The 15335-nt window shown below is 39.0% G+C and overlaps 1 protein-coding gene across 3 annotated transcripts in view; it reads right to left on the reverse strand.

Annotated features, from left to right (window-relative positions):
• The window catches only part of LOC103744879 (24-hydroxycholesterol 7-alpha-hydroxylase), a 119379-nt gene that overhangs the window by 20042 nt on the left and 84002 nt on the right, over window positions 1-15335 (reverse strand). The window contains exons 12-13 of one of the 3 annotated variants that reach the window (XR_003851663.1): window positions 14149-14255; window positions 11984-12064 (exon numbers count right to left, since the gene is read on the reverse strand). The exons of 1 other annotated variant lie outside the window; for it this stretch is intronic. The gene's annotated coding sequence lies outside the window, so the exon portion shown is untranslated. The remainder of the gene's footprint in view (window positions 1-11983; window positions 12065-14148; window positions 14256-15335) is intronic. One more of the 3 variants, XR_003851664.1, reaches the window with a different exon arrangement.

Here is a 15335-nt window from a genome sequence, read left to right on the forward strand (position 1 = left end):
TTTTTCTGATAATTTCATGTACTCTTTCTTCTTCTTTGATTTATTTATTTTCATGGGGCTTTTGGCTACTCTAACATTCCCCTGTCTGAAGAGAGAGCCCTAAAATCTTTTAAGGATTAGATAAAAGCTCCCAAATATTTTTGACATTTTTGGCCTTTGGAACAGAGCAGGTTGCTAAGAGGCCCAAGGTCATTGTTTTAGCCAAGAAACTGGCTACTTTTCTTTGGGATCTTTTTTACCCTAATTGCCTAGTGAATTCCTACCTTCTATTCTTATCACACCATCCTCTGAAGGAAAAGGTTACCCAAATTTCCAATAGGGAATTGGATGCAAACTGCTCTGGCTTCTTCCATGCTGAACAGGGACCCAGGTGAGGCAATTGGAGTACCCCTTCAGTGAGTCGATGGCTCAGCGGTTAAGAGCACTGGCTGCTCTTGCAGAGGACCTGGGTTCGATTCCCAGCATCCATACCGTGGCTACAAAACATCCTTAACTCCAGTTCCAGGGGAATCCGAAGCCCTCTTCTGACCTCCTCCGCATTGGGCGACATGGGAACACTCACGTACGTGCAGGCAATACACTCATACAAGTAAAATAAAAATAATAAATAAAATATTTAAAAATAAATAAATAAATAAATAAAAATAAATAAAATAAATAAATAAATAAATAAAAAATAAAAAGCCAACCATGGTGGTGCGCACTTATAACCCCATGAAGGAGAACAGCAAGGAAGAGGTTAAGAATGATCAGGGACAAGGTCCAGACATTTCTTGAAAACAAGAATGTTGGGCTCAGCGGAACACTGCCTTAATCATAGATCAGAGAAAAACATCATAAGTCTAAGTCATGGTACTGCGAAACATAGGATGATTGTTTAGTGTTAAACATAATCACCGGCTGACTAGCCTTCCTGGATATTGTTAAAATCAAAAGATCATGTAAGAAACTAATATACTCTTTGTTGCCTACTGATTAAATATAAACCTATAGAATGTGTTTTGTTCTTTGTGAAACTAATCTTTCACGTATTCTGGCACAAACACCAAGTTTGTAACTGTAGTTTTGAAAATATAAAAAAGCATTGCTAAAGAATTAAACTTACTCTTCTCCACCTGAGGGTTGGGTCCTTTGCCTTCACTCATTCCGTCCATCCACCAGCAGACCTGAGTCTCTACATACATGGTATGCATACTTATAACCCAAGAGCTAGGGAGGCAGAGACAGGAAGATCCCTGGGGCTCACTAGCTATCCAGGCAACCTAACCTAATCCATGAGCTCTGGGTCAATGAGAGACCTTGTCTCAAAGGAGGTTAACAGTATTCATGAGGATGATATCCTAGGTTGTCCATATACATATCCACATATGTGCATGTACACCTATATTCACATACAAATGAAAACACACACATCAAAAAAATGCATGAAAAATAAAATGTCATAGAAGAAAGCTCACTAGGCAATTTGTTTTGTGAGTCTGGGGCCCTGGCGACAGGTCTCATTCATAGTTGGTACACTGACTACTAGTTGTCTCCCAATCAGAGTCATGTGGTATCTCAAAATCAGCACATGTCATTCCAAACCCCTCAACTTCTCCAAACCAATTCCAGCATCTTTACCTTTTTCCCTATTACAGCACCACTCTACAGGGTTGGAAGCTTACTTATCCATCTTGCCCCATCAACAAAGCCCAGCAATCTATCTATCCCCTTATTAGAGCTAAATAAACATGGCAGCATAAATAGCTGATTAAAAAAAAAAGAATGCTTCCTTAATAGTTCTAATGTCAAAACGGTGAAAATAATGAGGCATATTATTTTATAACAGATTTATTTTTTATGCTTACAAGAACAACAATGCACATCTAGAAAGAACATTCGCTAAAACATAAACACGCTGAATTCCTTCAACACTTAGCACCTGCAGATTTCTCTACCCAGGAACACTTGTTTTATCAGGACTACGGAGGCTTCAAGAATATGAGGCCCCACCAAACCCACTGCCAAGACCGAACAGAGAGAGGCAGAAAGGTAACAATCTAAGGGAAGGCTATGAGGTATAAGTGGGAACAAAGAGCCTGCAGAATTGTGGAGTCCGGAGAGAGCACTGATCTGGGTATCTGTGACAGTGAAACTTGGCCTAGACCTTGAGGAAAAAACAGATGTGATGAGTAAGGGCATCTCAGAATCACCACAACAAGAGCCGGGAAGGATAGGGAGGTCTCAGGGACATCAGGGAGGCCCTTGAGGGAGGGACACCCAGGGGTTACAAAGGTACATCTGGAGTAAGATTATGGGGAACCAGGAGTCCTGGGCTAAGGGCTCTGACTGGCAGGCAATGGTAAAGACTCCTAACCAGAGAGTGACATTCGCAGATTTATTTTACGGAAATTCATCAGTGTATACTGAGTAGACATGGATGAAAGAAGGCCATGAGGGGGGACAGACTAGAAGACAGTAAACCATCACTAGATACTGAGGTGATCAGAACTTAGCTCCATAGGATAAAGGCCAGAAATAGGAAGTTAAAGGATAACCCCCAAACCTCGATGTCTAGGAGAGTAGTAATATATGTTAAAGAAACTGAGTGCTTAAGAAGTACTAAAACTGGGTGAAATCAATAATTTCCATTTCAGATATTTTGATTTTAAGATAGATTTATTGTTGTGTTGTTTTTGTTATTGCTGCTGCTGTTGAGTTCTTAAGTCAGGGTCTCAAGCCCTGCCTAGTGGTGCTAGAACTCAATATGTCACCCAGGCTATCCTCAAATGTACACCTGATCCTCCCGCTTTGGCCTACTGAATGCTAGGATTACAGGAAAGCCCCCCCCCCCCCGCCCAACACACACACACACCTGGCTTCCCTCTAACTTTCCAAGGGAAAAAAAATCTTTTTTTCCCTCCTCGAAGTCATCACAGGCAATGCCAGCATGGGCTGGAAAACTGTCGCGTTGCCAGGGGCAGGAGCTCTGCAGTGTAGTCCTAGCCTCTGTCAGCTGCAGCTTATGAAAATAGAATGTGCATGCCCCGGAATTCAGAGAAGGCGGCAGACAGGCATAGTTTCGTAGGCATCATGCATTCAAGCAAGGCTATGCCAGATCAAGGGGAAATGTTCTTTTCCCACAACCTCATCCTCCTAAGAAATCTTTTTTGTTTTATTTATTTATTTATTTATTTATTTATTTATTTATTTATTTATTTATTTGTATGTGTCTGGGTGTTTTGTGTGCATGTGTGTAAGTGCACCTGTGTCACACAGTGCCTGTGGAGGACAGAAGAGGGCGTCAGATTCACTGGAAACAGAGTTGTAGACGATTGTCAGCTGCCATGTGGGTGCTGGGATCCAAACTTGGGTCTTCTGCAAGAACAGTCAGTTCTCTTCACTGCTGAGCCATCTCTCCAGCCCCAGGAAATCTTTTAGGAAGATAAAAATCAATTGGGCAGCAAGAGGCAAAATAAACTGGACTCAATGGTTCTCAAACTTTGTGGTCTATCAGAAGCCTTTGGGGGCCTTGGAAGAGCACAGATACTTGGGCCTCATACCCTGAGTTTCTGACTCAGGAGGTCTGGGATGGAGCCCAGGAATCTGCATCTCTTGCAGATTTCCAGGTATATTGCTGCTGGTATTCTGAGACTATGTTGTGAGAATTGATAATATAGAGGAACCGGGTGAAGAGAAAGGTAGAATGCACGCTTGGAGATGTGAGTTTATCAAACCTTTTCATTTTAGCGCTCAGTATCCCAATTACAAAGAACAGCCGAGTGAACGCTGAAACACGATGGCTGGGGCACCAAAGTTTGATTGGCTAACAGGAAGCATAAACAGGTAGAAAACGAGGTAGATGCTTTATGATAAATTACAAAAATAAAACAAGATAACTAAATTTGAGATGGGGCTGGGGAGATGGCTCAAAAGTCAAGAGTGTTGGCTGCTCTTGCACAGAATTGGAATTAGGTTCCCAGCACCCACATCAAGTGGTTCACAACAGCCAGTAACTCCAGCTACAGGGGATCTGCCTCCCTCTTTCAGCCTCCACAGGTACCTGCACACATGTACACATATGCACATGCTCAAACACACACACACACACACACACACACACACATACATACACACACAAATAAGTCTTAGAAAAAGAGTAAGTTGGAAAAGGAGGAAAAATAGAAGGGAATAAGAAATATTTAGAGATTAAAAAAGGAGCCGCGAAAGCAAAGGCCTGCAGAACACCAGGCCACCTTGATTTGAGATGTTATTTCTACACCTTTGAAAAGATTCAAAATGGCTCCTGTTGGGGGTACAGGCCCTGGAGATGTTCTTTCCAGACTGTAGGCAATCCCATAGCTACTCCACCTAAAGGGAACCCCCATATGTGTGAGCTATTTACAGGAAACCACCAAATTCAGCCAAATAGCCAAGTTAATTTTTGTATGTCATGTAAGGCTCTAACTCCAGTTTTGCACATTTTTTTTCAGTTCTTTCAACACTACTTGCAGAAGACTCTTTTTTTCCCCATTGAATTGTCTTAGCACTCTTCCCAAAAATCATTTGACTGGTTTATTTCTGGACTCTCTATTCATTGGTCTGATGGTTCAGTAGGTCTGTCTTTCTAACCTATAATACAGTATTGGAGTAGTTCCAGCTGTTCCTTTATTGATGAATGTTTTTTTAAATCATAAAAGGGTGCTGACCTATAAGAAACATTTTTATTTTTTGCATCTACTCTACGAACACATGAAAGTTTTTTTATTCGTTGATTTTCATATGCTGAATCATCCTGAATCATGGCACATAATCTTCAAAACATTTTATTACATTTCATTAATTTATTTTACTGTGTGTGTGTGTGTGTGTGTGTGTGTGTGTGTGTGTGAACATGTGCATGCCATAGCATACATGTGGAGGTCAGAGGAGAACCCTCAGGAGTCATTTCTCTCCATCATGGATCAAACTCAAATCATTAGTCTTGGCAGCAGGTGCCTTTACCCACTGAGACATATCACAAACCCTAGTCTTTTGCTCTTTTCTTTTGATTGATTGATTGATTGATTGATTGATACAAGGTCCCACTCTATATCCCTGTCTTCCCTAGAACTCACTATGTAGACCAAGCTGGCCTTGAACTCACAGAAATCTGTCTGCCTTTGCCTCCCAAATTCTGATAAAAGATTTTCTACCACGCCCGACCAACCATAAACTTTTAGATATGCTGTTGAGCATAGTTTCCTACTTTGTTGGGGATTTTTACATCAGTTATTGATAACTTTGCTTTCTTTGTTGCCTGTCTCCTAGTGTCTCTGTCTGGCTTTGATGTGAGGTAGTGCTGACATCATCAAATGGATTAGGAAACGCTCTCTCCACTCTGAGTTTCAGAAAAGCTCAAGAAGGGCTGGGATTAGTTGCTTTTCTGATAGTCACTGGTACTCACTGGGAAGGCACCAGTCAAGTGCTTTTCCCTGAGAGGAGACTTGACTACACATTAATATCTATTTGAATAGGTCTATTCGTGGTTTGTATTGAGTCATGAGTCAGCTTTGATGGAGTTGTAGATCAATAATTTTCTCTACCTCATTAAAGTTATGTATTTTTTGGCATTCAAAATTATCAGAAATACTCAGAATCTTTTCTACTTCCTTATAAGGAAGTAATGTCCCAACTCTACTTTCAATTTCAGTGAAGTTCTGCCTCTGTTCTTCTGTCCCTCTCTGACTCTCTCTCATCTCTTCTTAGCTAAAGGTTGCTGATTTGTTGATGCTGGTTTTAGTTTTGTTTTCTCTATTAGTTTCTTATCCTCTATCTCTGTTGCAATCTCAAATATTTCTTCCATTATCCTGGATTTGGGTTTAGTTTATTCTTCTTTTTATAGCTCCTTAAATCCTGAAAATAGGTTTGTTGATTTGAGATTTTTAAAAATGTTTTAATGTAGGCACTTAAGGCTATAAAATTCCACTTCAGCACTGTTGGCAGTGCTTACTAGGTTTTGCTATTTTATATTTTCATTTTCATTTTTCTCTATTTATTTATCTTTAAAAATTCTTTGTGGGGCTGGAGAGATGGCACAAAGGTTACAAGCATTTGCTGCTCTCTCAAAGGACCAGAGTTCAGTTCCCAGTACCTATGTAAGGAGGCTCACAGCTGCCTGGAACCCTAGCTCCAGGGGATCCAACACACTCTTCTGATCTCTGCAGGTGCCTGCATTGCATGTGTATACACACACACACACACAAAAAAAAATTAAAATAAATGGAAACAATTTCTCTTTAATTTTGAGAATCTCACACACATATATGATGAAATATGATATCTACTCCCTATTTAGCCCCTCCAAGTTCCCCCACATCTCTCCCAACATCCCCCCTCCCAACTTCATGTCTTTAGACAATATATAACCCATGTCATATGCCTTTGAAAGGTGAAACGTCTTTAAAATCTATTGAGATGATGTGTGGTGAGGCTCATATACACATGAGAGGAGGGTGTGTGACAGTGGGATAGTCTCTGCCATGTGGCTATTAGATCTAGCTGGTTGTGTGGAGTTACAGACAGTTGTTAGCTGCCATGTGGGTGCTAGGATTTGAACCCAGGTCTTCTGCAAGAAGTTAGTGTTACTGCTGAGCCATCTCTCCAGCTCCAGAATTTAATGAATTTAAACACATAAACAACTTAAAGAAATAAAAGAAGATAGGGATAAACTGATTGAATTCACATAAGCGATAGAAATATTGAAGAAAACTTGGGCTGAAATGAAGAAGGAAGTTAAAAACTCAGTAAGACAATTTGAAACAACAGGATAAAGCCTCACTAGCAGAATGAATGAAATGGAAAACAGAATATAAGATTGGACCATAAAATTGAAGAACTGGACTTTTCAAGCAAATAGTAAGGAATTAAAAAAACAAAACGAAACATAACATAGGAATAGAGTTTGCAGGAAATGAGGACATCATGAAAAGACCAAATTTGCACATTATAGGCATAAAGGAAGGAGAAAAATTTTAGGTATTTGAACAGATCTTCAACAGGATTGTAGAAGAAAAAGTCCCCAAAGTAAAGAAAAGACATGCCCATACAAATACAAGAAGCACTTAGAACACCAACCAAACAGGACCCGAAAAGAAACTCTCCAGGGCACATCACAGCAAAAACCACTAAATTTACAGAACAAAGGGAAAATAAAGTTGCAAAAGAAAAATAACAACTCACATATAAAGGAAAACCCATCAGAATTACAGCTGACTTAGCAATGCAAACTGTGAAAGTCAGAAGAGTCTGGACCAAAGTAGTCCCAGTTCTAAATGACCATAGATGTCAACTGAGAATACTTTACCCAACAGAAATGTCTATTAGAGTTGAAGGGGAAAGAAAAATCTTTCATGACACAAATAGGCTAAAAGAATTCACCAGCCCTTCAAAGAATACTCGAGTAATACAAAGGACTGATAGGAATGACTATACTCACAATTGTGGAAAAATAAAATTAGACCAAGAATGCAAACAGAAATTAAAGTGTTGGCAACCAATACAAATCTTTCAATAATAATTTTAAATATCAATGGCCTGAGCTCCCCAGTCAAATGACTACAGGCTGTTAAACGGGTTAAACAATAAAATCCATCTTTTTTATTTCTGTAAGAAACTCATCTGACCTTTAAGGATACACACTACCTTATGGTGAAAGGATGGGGAAAAAAAATACTCCAAACACGTGTCATTAAGAAACAAGGAGAAAACTCTTAGAAATGATTAACACTTTTGGCAAAGTGGCAGGTTACAAAATTAATCTACAAAAAATCAGTGCCTTTTTATATACCAATAACAAGTAATCAGAGAAAGAGCACATGGCAACATTCCCATTCCCAATAACCTCAAAAAAAAAAATCTAGGAATAAACCTGACTGAAGACATGAAAGACCTCTACAGTGAAATTTTCTAATCTTTAAAGAAAGAGATTGAAGAAGACACCGGGAGATGGAAGGACCTCCCATGCTCATGGATTGTAAGAATTAATATTGTGGTAATGGCCATTCTACCAAAAGACATTTATAGATTCAATGCAATGCCAATCAAAATCTCCAAGACATTCTTCACATTAGGAAAAAACCATCCTAAGATTCATATGGAACCAAAAAACACCTCGGATAGCCAAAGAAACCCTGAGCACAAAGAACAGTGCTGGAGGGATTACTATGTCTGATTTCAAACTATATTACAGAACTACAGTCATAAAGACAGCATAGGAGTGACAGAGGAACAGACACATAGAACAATGGAACATAGCTGAAGAGCTGAACGTGCAATTTCAGCCACCTGATATTCGACAAAGGGGCCAAGAACGCACAGTGGAGGAAAGACAGCATCTTCAACAAACGGTGCTGGGAAACTAGATCTCCACCTGTATAAGAATGAAACTAGACCCTTATCTTTCATCTTGCACAAAAGTCAACTCCAAATGGATCAGAGACCTCAATGTGAAACCTGAAACTCTGAAACTGATAGAAGAAAACATTGGGAGTAACCTACAAGATACAGGTGTAGGAAAGGTCTTTCTAAATCTGACATTAGTTGCTCAGGAATTAAGGTCAACAACAAGTGGGACCTCATTAAACTAAAAGGTTTTTGTACAACAAATAAATAAACAAGGAAGTGAAGAGAAAACCCACAGAGGGGGAGAAAATCTTCATCGGTGACACATCTGGCAGAGGTTTAAGATACAGAATATAAAAAGAACTCAAAAACCAAAGAATCAAGAAAACAACACAATTAAATGATGGACTAAAGATCTGAACAGGGAGTTCTCAAAAGAAGAAATAAAGATGACTAAGAAACATCTTAAAAAGTGTTCAATGTCATTAGTAATTAGGGAAATGCAAATTAAAACTAACTTAAGATTTCATCTTGCCCCAATCAAACTGGCTAAGATCAAGAGAACAAACTTTTCCAAATGCTGGCAAGGATGTGGAAAAAGGGGAACTCCCATTCACTTCTAGTGGGATTGCAAACTCGTGCATCCCCTATGAAAAGCTATGTGGAGAACTCTTAAAAACTGAAAGTGAACCACCATATGACCTGGTTATACCACTCCTAGGCATATAACCAAAGGTCTCATCCTACTGAAGAGATACTTGTACATCCATGTTTGTTGATGCTCTTTTCACAATAGCTAAGAGAAGGAAGCAACTTAAGTATCCCTCAACTGATGAGTGGATAATGAAAATATGGTACCTTTACACAATGAAATTCCACTCTGGTAAAGAAAGATGAAATAATGAAATCTGCAGGTAAATGGATGGAACTAGAAACTGTTATACTAAGTGAAGTAACACAGACTCAGAAAAGCAAAGGATGTATGTTCTCTCTCACTTGTGGATACTAGCACCAAATTCTTATATGTGAGTATATATCCTGATATAACTGCAGGAGCCAGGAAAATGGAAAGGAACCAGGGAGGTAAAGGGAAAGAAGGAACCTGAAAGAGAAGAATAGTAGAGACAGATGTTACTAAGGGGGAAATGGGTAAAATGTTGCCATTGAAATGGGAGGGGGAGAGGGAGGGTTATGGAAGAAGCTATGGGAGTAAAGGGAAAGAAGGAGCTCAAGAGAGGAAGGACCACAGGAGACAAGTACTATCAAGGGAGAAATGGAGAAAACAGGAACACTTTAACTGGGGAGGGAGGACATAGGGTTAGAAATGGAGAAAGGAGAGATAAATAATGCCTAGCTGGCATTTTTTAAAAAACCACAGAATCCTATTATTTCAATAACCTAATAAAAAATCACACATACAATATCTCTACTTGAGTCCATGTGTATAACTGAAGGTTATATAACAAGAAAGAGTGCCAGACAGGAGAAACCTCACTTTGAGTTGTTGGCCAGGGTAGTCCAAGAGACTCCCAAAATTACACAGGCTATTGCTACAGCCCTTGATTGCCTCCCAGAACCTGAAGGTAAGACCCTGTTGCTGAAGACAGGACATACTTTTGACACAGGACTTGACAGAGCTGGAGCTGACCTGGAGACCACTTCCCTGAAGGCTAGTTCTCATAGTTTTGGAGAACATATGCAAGCTGCTAAGGTAGAACATCAATCAAAGTTCCAATCCCAGCCTTAATGCCTAATAACTACAACAATGACAGCCATAGCAAATTATATTGGGGCAGAAGTAGCAATTTTATTTTGGGGGTAATCAACAGCTACTTAATTGGACCCAAAGTCCACTCAATGGGGGAGCACTCATGTGTGGTACTGTAAACATAGCAAAATATGCATGACTGGAGAGGTCACAGATCTTAGAGAAAACCCCAAGGCTGTCACATCCCTAGACAAATATAATTTCTTATTATGTGCTAAACATGGATCCCTATATTTACAGACAAGTATGCCAGTCACCACTCATCAAAGAAACTTGTGCAACAGAAGGGAACTGTTACAGAGTTCCCCACCTGGTCACACAGAAATTATATGACTGTGAAATACCCAACCCTAAGTGACATATCTACAATGGAATTTCTATATTTTAGACTCACGGAACATAGTGGAACAAGGGGTAGAGAGAACATTGATGCATCCATCAACTCTCATTAATAAAACTCCTTCATGCAACAAAGGGCAATGAATGCAGGGCTCAGGGACCACTGCGGAAGAGGGTGGGAAAAGATTGTAAGAGCCAGAAGAGGAGGTGTATGACCATATGGAAATAGAATCTTACAGGCTCCTGGGACCTTGTTCTTATGAATCTACAGTAATGGTGTCAGCCTACATAAGACCCATGCAAACTCAAGCATACAAATAACCTAGTATAGAACTGTGGAAATGGGCAACAGGTCCCAATCTTAGTCAAAGAACTATTGGGCAGCTGAGGTACTACTGGTTGAGGAAGAGTTGATCTAGGCTGACTAGACCCCAGTGGATGAACCTGTACTGAAGGATGTCTGGGGACACTAACTTGACTTGATAGGTCTTAAGATAAATGACAGAGTGCATGAAGCCCAGTGGGGGGGTCTATGGGAGGGTGCTAATGGGGAAGGGGGTATAAAGAGGGTTAAAATGTTGTGTATGAAATACACAAAAATTCAATTAAAAAATATAAAAAATAATCACAATTTTAGCTTCTATAAAACCTTTTACTGAGAAACTCAGCATACGTAATGAGCACTCGAGACAGTTCATTTAACCCTTTTGAAGTTCATTTTTATTACACATTGAGAAGTGAGGAAACAGGCTGAGCAAGGTTAAAGTGTTCTTATTAACCTAGATTATTGTCCCAGATCCCAAATTGGTGCTCTAGCCCCCAAGTCTTTCTTCCTCTTCATTGCTCATTCATATACATGCATCAGGTAGTTATAAAATGAAATATCAAAAAGCAGAGATCTTCTACAAAGCTATAGAACAGGATTGCTCAACCTTGGCACTCTCAGCATTTTGGGAAAACTAATTCTTCGCCATGTGCATTGATGTTAAGCAGCCCAGGTCCCCACCCAGTGAATGTCAGTCAATACCACCCACTCTGCCACTGTGACAGTGAGCATTGTCAGCAGAGATGCCTTAGAGAATAACTTACAAACTTGGTTAAGAAATCATGCTTTCTAACTGAATACTGTTTATCAACACCATCTTTCTCTCTAATGAGGTCTTAATAGTAGTCAAAGAACATAGAGCTGTCTGGGTTAAAAGAACATGTGAGGGTCTTCTAGCCAAGATTATTTTCAAAGTATATGAAAGATGCTAATGAAGCTGGGAAAATACTACTAGTGGTCCTCTTAGCTTCAGAAACAGTACAATAAACATATGTTTGTTGACCAAAAAAGAAAAAAAAGCAATGTATCCATATCCTTTGTGTCACACAATCTGTTTGCATATTATTTTTCATAATAGCCTTCTATAATACTGTTAGTTCCTCTTACAGCGCTGTGACCAAACACCCGACATGACCAACTCCAAACAGGAAATATTACTTAGACTAAAGATTTTCAGAGTTTCAGCTCACAGTGTTGGCTCCATGGATTCTGGTCCACAGTCAGGCAGAACTTCATAGCAGCGAAGGAGTTTGTGGTCAAGCTGTTCACCTCTGATGGACAGGAAGCAGAGAGTAAGGAATGGACTGTGGATGGGATATAGCTTTCAAAGGCATGACTCCTGTAGCCTACTTCTACCAACCAGGCCTCACCTCCTGTAGTGTCCAAAAAACCCCAAATAGTACCACTAGCTGAGGACCAAGTGTTAACATATGAGCCTGTGGGATAGAGTCCATATTAAACCATGAAAGATTCTGTGTATCTTATGGTATCAAAGCCTCTTTTATTTATGATTTTGTTTGAGTCTTTCAAAAGTATCAAACTCTTTTTTTTGTTTTATGGATACTTTCCTTCCTTCTTTCTCTCTTTTTCTTTTCCTTTCTTTTTCTCTCTCTCTTCTCTCTCTCTCACTCTCTCCCGTTGAATGTTTCCATATTGATTTTTCTATCTTTATCATCTATCTATGGTTGAAAGAATAACAAAGTCCCCCACTATCATTGTATTACTGTTTATTTTTCCCTTCCAATTAATATTTAATTTATGTATTCAATGCTCCAATGTTTGGTACATTAAATTCTTTTGAAGAATTGACTATAACACTTTTGTCTCTTTTTCAATTCTTTAAAGCATATTTTGTTAGAATTATAGTTCTTCTTGGCTTTTTTGTTTTGCATTTTCACAGAATTTTTTTTTCCGCTTTCAACACATCTATAGCTTTAAAAGAAAGGAAGTCTGTAGTGGAGGCATATTGTTAGGTCTTAATGTTTTGTTGTTGGTTATTTTTAAAAATATATTTGGCTATTCTGTCTTTAGATTAGAATTTACCCTATATTTAAATTATTGATAAGACTTACTATTGCCATTTAAATTTTTTGACTGCTTTTACAAACTTTGTGTTTTCTTTTCTTGATGTCTTCCTCTGTGATGTGATATCTTGTGTGGTTTGATGTCCTTTTTTAAAGTTTCTTGTGTTTCTATAGAGTTTTGTTTTATATTAACACAAGTTTAGAGAAAACATAGTAACAAAAGTCTATTTTATCCTGGTAAAACTTATCCTCAGGTGCAGATATCTACAGTTTGAGTACCCTCCCACATTTTTTTTTTTTTTTGCTTTTGGTGTAAAACATGCTTCTTTTTATGTATGTATTGCTTAATAAAATATTATAGCTATTGGTATTTTAAATCTTCTAGGCTTAATCATTTTCCTAGAGTTAAAAGTTATTTATACAGCATGATTAAAGTGAAGTATTCTGAATTTGGTTATGAATTTACTATTGCCAGGAAATTTATACATTCATGTTCTTAACATTCTTTCATTTCAGCTTAAAGAACTCCCCTTAGGATTTCCCGTAGGGCATGTTTAGAGGTGATGAACAATGCCCTTGGTTTTTGCATGGTAAATGCTTTCTACCTCTATTTCAGAAAACTAGTTTTTCCATGTAAATCATTAGCCAGTATTTTCAGTATATCATCTTGTATCTTAGTCTGCAACATTTCCGCTGGAAAAAAGACAAACTGCTGATAGCCTTATGAAGATTCATTCCCTTGTATGTGATATATCACTTTTCTTTCAAGTCTTCAAAATTCTTTTTGACTTTTGACAATTTGATTATAACGTATGTGGGGGAAATCTTTGGACGGAACTTGTTTAGGGATATCTCATTTCATTAATTTAATGGGAAGGTTTCTTTGAAGGTTTGGGGCATTTTCAGCCATTATATCTTTAAGCTCCTTTTTCTCTCCTCCATTGAAAATAGACATGATAGATACATAGATATGTTTTATATATGTATTTATGTTTGATTTATATATGCATATGGCATTGTGTGTGTGTGTGTGCCTTTGATTAACAGTATCCCAACATCTCATGGGCTTTCTTTGACAATTTCTGCTTTTCTTCGATTAGACTGGATAATTTCAAAAGACATCTTTAGAAATTCAGTTTCTTTATGAATCTGTTGTTGAGACCCTGTTTTATCTTATTTCATTTCATTATATTCTTCAGGTTCTGGGTTTCAATCTACTTTCTTCTTTATCATTTATTTCTCTGTTGAAGTTCATATTTAATTCATGTGTGGTTGATCTGAATGACATCATTGGGTCACTTATCTGTGTTCCTGTATATCTAATGAGTTACCTTAGAGTCACTGTTTTTCATTCCTTTTCAGTCAATTTGTGGGTGTCCATTTGTGGTTGACTACTGGAAAGTTTCTTGGTTACTTTCTGTTGCTGTGATGAAATAATCTGACAAAAGTGACCCAAAGGAGAGAGGCATTATTTAGGTTTACAATTCCAGAGACGACGCAGTCCGTCACGGAGGAAGGCAGGGCAGCAGGGCCATGAGGCCAGCCCATCACATTACATCAGCAATCAAAAAGCACAAAGAGAATAGAAAGTAGAGCCAGGCTCTAAGACCTCAAGGCTCCCCTCCAGTGATATATTTCTTCCAGTGATGCTCCACCTCCTAAAGGTTCCAAACCTTCCACATAACTGGGGACCAAGTGTGGACTGACCTATGGGGGACAGTACACGTTCAACACAATAGAAAACTATTGTCATTCTTGGGTGGGGTCATGTTTTCTTACTTTTTTCATCATTTTCATAGGGAGAGAGACAGAGACAGAGACAGAGAGACAGACAGAGAAAGACAGACAGACACACAGAGAGAGAGAGCTAGCAATGATAGCTGTACCTTTGAGAGAGCAGTCACCTCTTCCAGCTTTCCAGATGGTACAGTGGGGAAAGGTATTCACCAGTGGGTGAATGCATTGACTGCATGGGGGAGGGGAATAGTTTCTGTCAGCTGAAGTCCACATCAGCTAAGCCTGTGGGGGCCTTGGCAGTGGATATCTGTGGCAGCGAGAGAGGTGCTGTGGTTCTCCTGTTCTTTTCTCTCATGGGTGATAGGGCTGTAGACAAAGGAATGCACCAGTGCTGGCTTGTGGCAGTCTGGGATGTACCCATAACAAATGAATCTCAGCATCTTCAGAAACACAAATTATTTAGGAAGAAATTACCTGATCATAATATTCCATGGAATTCAATAATTCTTTAAGGAAATTATGATACTTAGGAAACAATATTACTGAGGATGTGACAGAAAATACACATTGACTGACTTCTAATTAATGGGAATGAATTACTTTATGAAACTAAAGGAGCCTGGAGCTGGTGCTGGCCCCAGGGAGAGATCTGCCCAACAGCTTAATGATGTGACTGTGAAGCCAGATTCCCTCTGCTGCTCCCCTCTGAGTTATAAACGCCATCCTAATATTGTGCTCTCTTATGGTCTCAAAACAGCTGCCATCAGTTTCTGGGTCCCCG

The sequence above is a fragment of the Nannospalax galili genome, unplaced genomic scaffold, assembly GCF_000622305.1.
Source record: "Nannospalax galili isolate Female #2095 unplaced genomic scaffold, S.galili_v1.0 scaffold803, whole genome shotgun sequence".
NCBI classification, from domain to species: Eukaryota; Metazoa; Chordata; class Mammalia; order Rodentia; family Spalacidae; genus Nannospalax; species Nannospalax galili.